The sequence below is a fragment of the Actinia tenebrosa genome, unplaced genomic scaffold (assembly GCF_029948245.1).
Source record: "Actinia tenebrosa isolate PJP-AT-01 unplaced genomic scaffold, QUT_ActTen_1.0 PGA_scaffold7__59_contigs__length_16204524, whole genome shotgun sequence".
In the NCBI taxonomy this organism is placed as follows: Eukaryota; Metazoa; Cnidaria; class Anthozoa; order Actiniaria; family Actiniidae; genus Actinia; species Actinia tenebrosa.
The window spans coordinates 14,260,522-14,271,920 of NW_028292584.1; the positions used below are offsets into that span (position 1 = coordinate 14,260,522).

At 35.2% G+C, this 11,399-nt stretch overlaps 1 pseudogene; it reads right to left on the reverse strand.

Annotated features, from left to right (window-relative positions):
* Nucleotides 1–4,013: 4,013 nt before the first annotated feature.
* Nucleotides 4,014–8,821, reverse strand: LOC148905727 (uncharacterized; annotated as a pseudogene).
* Between the last annotated feature and the right edge of the window lie 2,578 nt (nt 8,822–11,399).

An 11,399-nucleotide genomic window follows, 5' to 3' on the forward strand; every position in this document is an offset into this window, starting at 1 on the left:
GACGTCATCACAACCCAAGTATCCCAAGCCATCAAATCCGTGGCCGATATCACCCCAAAAAACGCATTTCATGGAATTTTCATTTCGATTTTCAAAATCAACAAGGTTTAATGTACATTTTAAGCTATAATGTGTCTGGCACCTCGGAGTCCCTTTAACAACAACTAATAAATTCTTTTGTTCAATGAAGAACTTTTCTGACAAATAAAAAGTTTTAGTTACAAAGAAGAAATCTAGTTGAGTTTTTCAGAGTTATTTTGGCTTGCTTCGTAGCAAAGTAGCAATTGGACTCTTGGCATTGTGTGACAACAAACAAATCGAAAGCTATGAGAAACGAAGGCTTATTTTTATCCCCGCTTTTGCTTGATGACTAAAAGTATGATTTCAAAATAAAAGGGTTTATGTCAAGGAAGAATTTTGGCTACGAAACAAGCAATCTAGTGGAGTTTTTTTAAGAGTTTTTTTTAGCTTCGTAGTAAAGTAGCGAATGGACTCCCGGCGTGAGGTGTTGCAATTAACAAACAAATTGGACTCAGTGTTGTGTAAATTATTTTAGATATGTATTCGCTGACATTTTTAGACATGGTTTTAGTGGCGTCCCCAAGCTGACTGACCTATACAATGTAACTGTTGTAGCTATAACAAAAGTATATTACACCTTTCACCTCCCTGGATTTGCTAATTTTTTTTTAGAAACTGCCATTCTTTGTTCTGCTTTGTTTTCTTTATAATTAATTTAGCCAATAATATTTGCCTCAATGAAATTTTTGATCTGTCCAAGTGGTATAAATAACTGCAAATAAATCATTCTATCACTTCACAAACAGTGATCGATTTGAGTATTTATGATAAGAGCCATTTTTCAACGATACAAGTATGTCCAGTCCAAACTGTATCATTTGCCAGACCCCTATTAATGACCTTGATAAAGCATGGTTTCTTGGATGGTTACCGGTCAGGAGTTGTTGGGAACACCAAGCGTGTGAAGTCGGCTACCGCTTTCCATTCTCTGATTATGTATAGGAAGATGAAAGCCCTTCACACTACTCAGAGATGTATGGCCATGGTTCGTAAGAAGGTAGGTATCTTATACTATGCTATACTATGCTACAGTATGCCATGCCATGCTATGTTACGCTATGCTATGTCATGCTATTCTGTTATGTTATGCTATTCTATGTCATCTTATGTTATGCTAACATGACATTCTCTTTCCACCAGATACCCCTGACAAAGTGAGGATTTTAAATATGGGACTCTCGGACAGTGAAATGTCTGGTGAGAATAATTATTGCTGTTATGTTTATGTGTAATATTATATTAACACTATAATCTATCTAATATAATTTTCTTTTGTTATCTTAATATGATATATAATTTGAAATATTAATTATGCTTTCATTTTGTCTCTTGGTGCAGATAAGGTTGCAGACATTACTCCATCATCGTCATCCATCCTAACTGATGTAGATGAAGTCACAGTTATTAATGCTCCACTTACATCATCCCCCAAGAAAAAGTCTGTGAATGGTAAGTTATTGGATGAAGAGAGTTCCCTAAATATTTTTTTCACATTTTAATCATTTTTTATTTCTCTTGATGCAGTTGAAGTTCCAGCCACTCTTAGTTGATCTCCAATCCAAAATTCTTTTAATGGTAAGTTATTATTATGTGATATTATAGGCTTCTTATACAAAAAGTATATCTGTACAGGTTTTATGCCAGCATTGCTATAGTTACAGATCTTATAAATCATTCCACTGTGTTTCTTTTTGTTATTGCAGACCTTTCAGATCAAGAATTAGAGCTGTCAATCGAATATCCAGTTCCCAATACCATGGAAATTGATAACATGATGACTTTCAACATCATAAGGGCTGGGACGAAGCTTGGTAAAGCCAAACTAAGGGAGTTAACGACTACCTTGGAAGTACTTGGATATTTAGCCAGACCTGGCCACCACCAACATGGTCTGTATGCAACGAGGCCATCCACAGCAACAATGACATAGAAGGTAATTATTAAAATGGTAAATAATAATAAAAATAAACTGTTTATTTACATATAAATCCTGACATAGATATAATATATATGTACGTGCTAACAAATTATATTACGTTCTTATATGGTGTTGGCATTGATTTATGTGGTATCGTTTATTCTTTTGAATTAGGTTGGCACAATGCAATCAACCGACGTGCATCAGGAAAGACATCCCTACCCCTATAACAGCTCATCAACCTCCTTCACCAAGAGGCCCTCCTTGTAAATTTGCAAGTCAGGTTGGTTGGTGAGAAAAAACTGAAGAGACTGCAATGGAAGAAGTAAAGGCAGCTTCAGGGAAAAGTGCATGCTGAGTGGATGGCCTACGGAAATGGAGAGAAGACTGCCTGACAGCTACTTTTTAAAAGGCCTGTTCCCGACTCAATGGACCAGTTGACAGAAATCAGTGAACTCCTCTTATTTTTCTTTTTATTAAAGTCGTAAATAGATGTTCAATATTTTAAGTAATATTTGAAGTTTTTTTTTCATATTGTATTATATAAATGTAAACAGCTTATTTTTGCAAATCATAAATCATTAATGTATTGATGGTTTTAAACCATTCCCAAGAGAATTAAATAACAAAAGACACGGTGGCCATGTTGGAGAATATAACAAAAGAATTCATTAACGATTCTTTTGTTAAGTTCCTCCAACGTGGCCGCCGTGAAAACCATTGATTTATCTCACTAGTTCTACATGTTATATTTAATACAAGGCTCGTAATTTACCTATTTCTGTTCTTATGGGTCTACATGTTATATGTTATGCAATAAATTGGTTATAGTAATAAAATGTTATAGCTGTTTTCAGTAGTTGAAATGAAATTTTCAAATTGAAATAACTCATTCTTATTCACAACCGCAAAAAGCTGACAAAAGAGAGATGAATTGTATTTACGATTTCTTGGCGCAACGCACATCATTGTTTGTTGTCACACAATGCCTCACACCAGGAGTCCATTCACTACTTTACTACGAAGCTAAAAAACTCTAACAAACTCCACTAGATTGCTTGTATCGTAGCTAAAGTTCTTCCTTTATTTTGAAGTCAAACCTTTAGTCATGGAGCAAAAGCGGTGATAAAAATAAGCCTAATTTTTGGCACTTAATTTAATTAGTTCATTGATCATTATTTAATTAGTTCATTGATCATTTCATGGGTATATAATATTACATTTTTATCGTTTGTCTATATATTTGGCTATGTACAAATTACCATAGATGGAAGCTTGGGAGTACCATTCACAATTTCTCCTTCACTGCTTTATGTTGAAGAAAAGCAAACAGAAATAATTTTGAAATAGCTCTCGTACACGTGTCGATGCCACCCGGGGTAGTGGAAGAAAATTTAATATTGATTGCAATTTTCGATTGATATCAATTGAAAAGCTAAACACAGAAGTTTAAACTTGATATGTCATGAAAGCCCTGTACAATGAAACGTCTACCAGTATTTCAAAACTTTAGTGTCAACATTAGGAAATTTTTTTGTCAATTACTAAAAAAAAAACTGTTATGGATGTAGCCCACCATCTAACTGTAAGACAACAATTTTATGTTAATTTCATACAGAATTTCCTGTATTTAACACTTTTTTTACTAGGAAACAGCCCCAAAATATTTTCAAGATATTCAAATATCAGCTTGTGAGATGGATCTACTTTCAAATTAAAAGCATAGTATGCCCCTAAGAGGACAATAAGGGCTTTAACATTACTTATTGGTGATGAAACTTCTAGGAAGATTTTTTTTCTCAATTACTAAAAAAATCTGACATGGATGTAGATGATAAGATGATACCATCTTCACTGCAAAACCACAATATTGGATGTGTCGTGATACTTTTCTTTTTCACTAAGTCATCAATGTTTCTAGTATCCTGTAAATAATAAAACTTTGCTGTAACATTTGGAACATATGGGAGCATTTTCCTTTATGTCACTTTCCAAATGCTTAATACATACCTCATCAAAAGAGTGCATTTATAGACAGTAGCTGCTTGAAAGGCTCAGGGCAGCTTAAATGGACCATCAATATACCAGGTGTGTGCCCTGTTAAGTGTCAGTAGCTGTTCTGGCGATGCAATATAAAGTGGCAATGGTTGTTCACTCTGAGGTCAGACTTCATGAAATTTGGATGTATGCATTCAGGGCGAAAGGCAAAGTTGAGATCCTTGGGGTCTTCTGGTCTTATTCTTTGACGGTGGCAGTTGACAAAATGACGTGCAATGTGGGCAGGTTTTGGAAGTGCTGGACAAGGGCCAGTCAGTCTTTCAGAAAGAACCTATAATGAAAAAAGGCAAGAAAGGTTAATTTTGAGCAACATATTTTGTCATTTATAATTTACTAATGATGATGGTAAGTTGTCATTATTATCATGATATCGCCCATACCTCTTCTACAATTGCACTAGCCAGCTTGAAGATATTCATTGTGGCTTTTTTCTTTACTTCAGCAACAATCTTAGCTACAGTAGCTGCACCCACTTCTGCTGGATAATAATGACCTTATTTGCCAGGTGTGAATGTGCTGCTAACCTGAGAAAAAATAAATCGGTTAACATATGTGTGTAAAAGGCCACAGGTATGCATAACTCTCTATAAATATTGTCACTAACCTGTTTCATAGTAGCTTCGCAGTTCAGATTTTTGGTTCTTACGGTGCACTGCCAGTATGTAGTTGTTTTAGTTTTCTCTTTAACGTTATAGCTGTATCCCCTGCTGTCCACTAGCTTTGCTCTTTGCTGTTTGGAAGCTTCTTGGACAACCTCAAGTGTTACAATCTCTTGCCCGAGTGAGGTTTCATTTGGATCTGCATCCAGAATCGAAGGTTCCACATTGTATTCAGGTAGAGGGATTGGAGTTGGATCTGCAAATTAAGTGTGCATTCAACTCTCACAAACCTCAACAAAGTAAACATTTTCTGAATGCTGAATAAATGTAGAAACTGTTCATTTTTTCCTTTTTGTAAAATACATTTATCCTTTTAAGTTAGAGTGAATTATTCGAATAAAAATTTTCACCGTGGAACCTTAGCGGAGTTCAATGACAGCCGGTAATGATCGAAAACCAATGCTTATTACCCTTCTGAGATCACAAGACATCACTTGTCAAAAGTATTTCTCCGATTTTTGATTAGTTGCCCTGTTCCTTTTTTATACGCTCCTAAAGTTATGACGCTGCTATATCAGCTCCAGCCGAGCCAAAATCCACGATAACTTTGGAGATAAGCAAAAAATCCAAAATGTGTCCCCAATGACAGACAAAGTAACGAGAAACCAAGATCGAATTATTTCATTGTTATTCAGGGTGGGAGGTCCAGATAAATTCCTAACTGAACTTTTGTTATTCAGTACCGCTCAGTAGTGTTTTTTTAGGGATTCATCGCTATTATTCAAGTTCAGAGGTTTTGTTCGCTCAGGCCATCCTTATTATTTTTAAAGTCTACGCCTAACTAAAGAGAAAAGCAAGCAAACAACAGGAAATCAAAACGAAGATCCAAAAGCGTACAAAGTAAAACAACAGTGGCTGATAGAGACGTAACGACACATCGTTGACAAGTGATGCCAACAATAAATCGAAAACTATTGAACCTAAAAACTCGTTTTTCGCTTATTTCTCGCTAATAAAAAACGCTATTGAAAAATTAGTTTTGGAAAATGATAGCTTACTGTGTATTCTCTCGCAAAATGTAAAAACCTAAATATCAATCTTTCATAGCAGTTTTGGAGACCCTGATACCTTAAGCAAATAAAATAAATGTATGAAGTCAACATTGAAAAGCTTTGTAAAATACAAAATCAATTATGACTTACCACTACTATCATCAATAAAGAATGGACTAGCGGCTGGGGAAGACCTTTCCCTTGCTGATGATTGGTCTGCCATTAGAAAAATAGGAAAAATGAGATGATATGAACAATGATAGGACAATATCACAACATAACCCTTACCAATACTTACCACTGCCAAAACTGTCATCCTCGATCATCCTCTCAATACGAACTTCATCTGGAGTGTTTTCGTCTGTAAAAAGAAAAGAAACTTAAATAACAACATATCATAGCACAACAACATGACATGACATACCAACATTACAAACTCTCCACTCTAGAATATGATTGTTGAACTTGCTGCTGGTACTTCCGGTAGACTGCTGCAGGTCAGAAGATGGTACAGACAATTCTTAAAAATATATAAATTGACCTAATTCACTATGACGTCACTGCTTGTTTATGTGGGGATAGAATCGCCAAATCCAATAGAAAATTCAACTAAATTTGCTCCTAGCAAAACAGTTTAATCTAAAATGGCCTGGTTTTCAGATATAATGTGTGTTAATATGTACTAAAAAATATTCTGAGCGTTTGCTGGCTATTCTACTTCTCTTCGTGGAATGATACGGGATTTAGAACAATATTCGGTTAGTTTGCCTTGATTTGACCCCGTCCTATGACCATGATCCTTTGCGTTTAAACAATAGATTGTTGAAGATTGTTTTGATGTGACGTCAGAGTGAAGTAGGGCCATTTTCATTTTTTTAATTAGGTAAATTTTCCTTATCTGACGAACATTGAAGTCATCATGGTCGTCATCCATTATAGATATTTCTAAAAAAGAAAATACGATTGTTCCAGGTACATAAATGGGTGTGCTTTGATACGGTGGCCCACAGAGGCAACACAAAGGTTGCGAGATAAGAAGAGCAAAACGGCTACGTAGAAGGACATACAGAGTACCAGGTCCTAATTACTGTTGGCACACCGGCGGTTACGATAAGTTGAAACATACTGTTTTCCCGTCCATGGGTGCATAGATGACTGGAGTAGGAAAGTAATGTGGCTTTGAGTAACCAGGTCCTACAACCAACCCAAAAACCCAGCTTCGTTTTATCTTCAATGCGTCGAAGAATATGGCTGCCCAGTGAAATTACGTAGTGATTGCGGCACGGAAAATGGAGCGATGGCTGCAATACATTGTGAATTTAGAGACTCTGTGGATGCTCATGTATACGGTTCTTCACCAGCTAATCAAAGAATCGAAGGGTGGTGAAAAAAACAGATCTACGTGGTGGATAAGCTACTTCAAAGATTTCACTGAAAAGGGACACTAAAATCCAGATATTGAGCTTGAAAATGAATGCCTTTTGGTTTTGCTTTTCAGAAGGAATCCAGCAAGACCTCAACCTGGTCAAAGAGTGATGGAATACCCATCATATAAGAGATTCTAAACCTTCTACCTGAAATGCCTCTAGAGTTGTATCATCTTCCAGAATGTTTTGGTGGAGTTGATGATTTAAGTCTTTTTGTTTCAACCTAGCAAATTCAATATGTAAGAGAAAATCTCTTTGATAAAGAATATGAATTGAACATACATCAAGAATATTGTAACTATATAAAGGCTAATATGGATTTACAGCAACTGAATAATTGGGAAGAAGCAGAGAAGCTGTATTTTACTTTGAAGGAAGTAGCTACACAATGAGTGGCATTTTGTGATCTTCTCAGGATGTATACCTAAGTAACATTCAAAAGGAATAGCTAATTCTATAAAGTGTCATTGCCTTCAAAAGTAAATAGCCTGGTATGTCCTACCTAATACATATCAATATACAGTGTTTTTCACCATTGATTTAATATCTTTAGTAGATGTTAAGTAGATGCCAAATCCAAGACAAGTTTCTAAGTTATACTTAGACATTATATCATATGCCCCTTTACCTGGTTGTGCTTTTGAAAGCTCATCCAGAGATGACTTCATGGCAAGGCCATATATATCTTCCACAGTAACCTAAGCCTTATCTGTGCCTTTGACTAAAGCATTGAAAACAACTGGATAGAGACAATTACTTCCTGGGCCTCCATGCACTAGTGTGGTAGGTAGCACAGGTATTGTAAAAGAACGTGTCAAGCAATTTGAATCGAGCAAATCAAATTTACTGGTGCTCTTTGAATTTGGAATGATATCAGATCTCCAAATTCAAATAAAAAACATTTTTCAGTAAAAAAAAAAAAAAAAAAAAAAAACAGTAGCAGAAGATCGATTTCATGTAACCCACTTTTACAGTGAAATTAGAAAACCATGAACATATAATATATCTGGAATGTTTATTGTTTTCAACCAACCTCATGCAAGAGCTACAAACTACCAAAGATCTTTATCACTGAACTAGATCAGGATAATTTTCAAGGTATGAGTTTGCTTACATACAAAAAATTTGCTCTTCAAAATAAGTCCTAAACAAACCAGGAATACATAGCTTTGAGATTCAAATATGAGATCTACGACTGGTACAAAAAGCACAATTAACAGCCTACCACCTGAAGATATAACTAATTAATATAAACAATATCAACAACATAAACAAATCCAATGTTTGCTTGGAAAGTGAAAAAATTGAGCTACACCAGAAGAATTCCAGAATCCATAATAGTATGAGACTATTAATCTTTCACTGTTGTTGGGCTATATAAACGGTGTCGTCGTTCATACGCTTGAAAATGTATCTTGCTTTCCTCAAGTCAGTAAAAACCACCTTGATAACTGCTGGGCACTCAGTGTAAGTATGACCAAAACTATTGTGCTGGATAACTTTTTCAAAAATCAAATCGAGCACTTCAAGAGGAATGTCAATGCTAAAAGTGCAAAACCATGGAGTCACTGTGCTTGGAAACTGTTGCATTCGACAAACAATGGACTTGTGTAGTCTGTAGAGAGTTCGTTCAGCCATAGGCCACAAATCCATAAGAATGTGACAATCAGGATGCTCCGATTCCATACTCGAACAGATTTCGCCGACAAGTTAATCCAAATTTCGAAATACATTATTTACTCCTTCAATACTTCGTTGATTATCTGCTGTGTCGCTTCCCAAAATATTCAGCTTACACAGTCTCAAACTTCTCTCAATCTGTTCCTGGACTCTTTTGCACGTCCGCCATCTTGAAACGAAATCAAGATTACCCAGAATTCAATGCGCACCTCCGATGAGACCTTGACGGGGGCTATGTGCCCCAGCATGTGGAAGCTTAGAAATTGGACGATAGCTGCAGGGGTCAGATACAGTGCCACTTTTAAATAACAGTGTGACCTTGGCAGTTTTCCATCTACTTGGGAACTGCTCTTTCGAATATTTTTGCAAGAGGCGAAAGGGTAGCTATAAGCCTATAATTTCCAGGATCAGTTTGTTATACCAGATTTATAAATAGGAGTTACTTTCGAAATCTTTAAAGAAGCAGGAAAAATACCTTTAATTTCAAATAATTTAACACGTTACTATAATTTCTATAATATCTAACTTTATCTAGGTCTTTATTGAGATAATGTGTCCTGTATAATTTTTGTTTATGTTTGATAGATTTTAAGATGCCATTTGTAATCCATAGTTTTTGCAGCAATTGTTTTGATTTTCTTTTCTATATTTGTTGAATCGGGGCATGTTTATTCATTACTGTGTCTAGTTTAGCTATAGCTGAATTATTATATAATAATAGTAATAGTTCCTGAGCATTATTAGAACTCAATGCTCTTACATAAGTCAAAAGCAATAAATAAATGAATAAAAAAAAAGAATTATATTATATATAGCTGTGCCTAGTTTAATCTTTTGATGTATATCTATGCAGTCATTAAATTCATCTTTCCAGTCAACAGATTTAATATCATTCAATATGCAAATATGTGCCTAGTTTAGCTATAGCTGAATTATTATATGAATTGTATTATATATAGCTGTGCCTAGTTAAGTCTTTTGATGTATATGTATGTAGTATTTAAAAACGAGGAGTGGTGTATCGGGGATAAAACAATGAGGCGTAGCCGAGTGGGTTTCGACCTAATAAAACACGATCTACAAGTTTTTTAAATGGCTTTCAAAAACTCATGAACAATTTATAAGATTTTGGTCCAACTGGAGCCACCATACATGTTACGAGCATGGACTTCTATACATCGATAGCATCCCCACATTTTAAAGACAGCATGTTAGTCTCAAGACAGGATTGCTAGTCAATTAGATTTTGTGGGTCGTCGGTGATCGTATGTGAGACAGACCTTGATGAGGCTCTAAGTCTTCATCTAAATTTGAATATGCCTTTATCTCTGATAAAGTCTTCCTTATTAGTATTCTTTATATAAAGAATACTAGTTTAGAGTTCTTTATCGGATATAAAGGTCCATACACTTGACGTGTGTGGTGGCTCTAGTTGGACCAAATCGTCCTTATTAGTATTCTTTATATAAAGAATACTGATGAAGAGGACTTTATCGGGTATAAAGGTCCATGCACGTGACGTGTATGGTGGCTCCAATTGGACCAAGGCTTATGAAATATTCATGAGTTTTGAAGCAGTCATTAAATTCATCTTGCCAGTCAACAGAGTTAATATCATTCAAATATGCATCTTGATCAAAATTTTTATAGTCTCGGTAAGATCTCTTTTCATTACATCTTTTAGTTTGCTTTTCAATTATATTAAAGATTGGTAAATGATCAGAAGTATCCATGGTTAAAATACCAGATGTGATAGTCTGAGCTAGAGTATGTTCATATATATGGTCTATTAATGTTGTACTATGGCTGTTATCTAGTGGGTTTTATTCATAATGGGTAAGTAATTGTTAGAATGAACATTCTAGAAAATCTCCCAGTTTGACTAATGAGAATTAATTTAAGTAAATCAATATCCATTCCCCCAAGAGATAAGTATGACATTTCGTTTATCTAATGCTAAAATGATTGTATATTCTTCTCAGTTTGCCGCAGATGTTTGTAGACACATTGTCCCTAATCAGGGTTAAAGGAAATTTAGTTTGAATAGATAAAGTCAAAAAAAAAAAACCCAAAATAACAGATTACTACTTCATAGTTTGGCCTTTAGAAGGTTTACCGTAACGGTTATGGACTCACTGGGTCATCAGATGTTTCCTCCCTGACGTCCCTGACTTTGATTTAAGTTCAACTTTTTTTTATGTAAAGAGTAAGTAAGAAGCTAGTCACCTAGTACTGTCCAACCATTCCTCAAAAGTCACATCTGTTGGTCATACCACCACGTACCAACACTTCTTAAGCAGTTTTGTTCTTTTTTTTTCCAACTCTCAGTATTTTGGCAGATGAATTTCCTTTAGATAGAAAACATCCTTGGTTTATGCTTGACAAAATTTATATGACTTTCATTCAGTTTTTTTGTTGTAAACGTTGGGTTTTCCTGTAACACATAGCGAAATATGAAAAAAAAAAAAAAAAGCAAGGGTTAAATCATCCTTTTTTTACCTCAGAAAAGGACTTCCCTGAGCAAGACGCTAGATACATGGATTTGCCTTTTCCATTTTCATTTCCACCCCTAGGCCCAGAAACA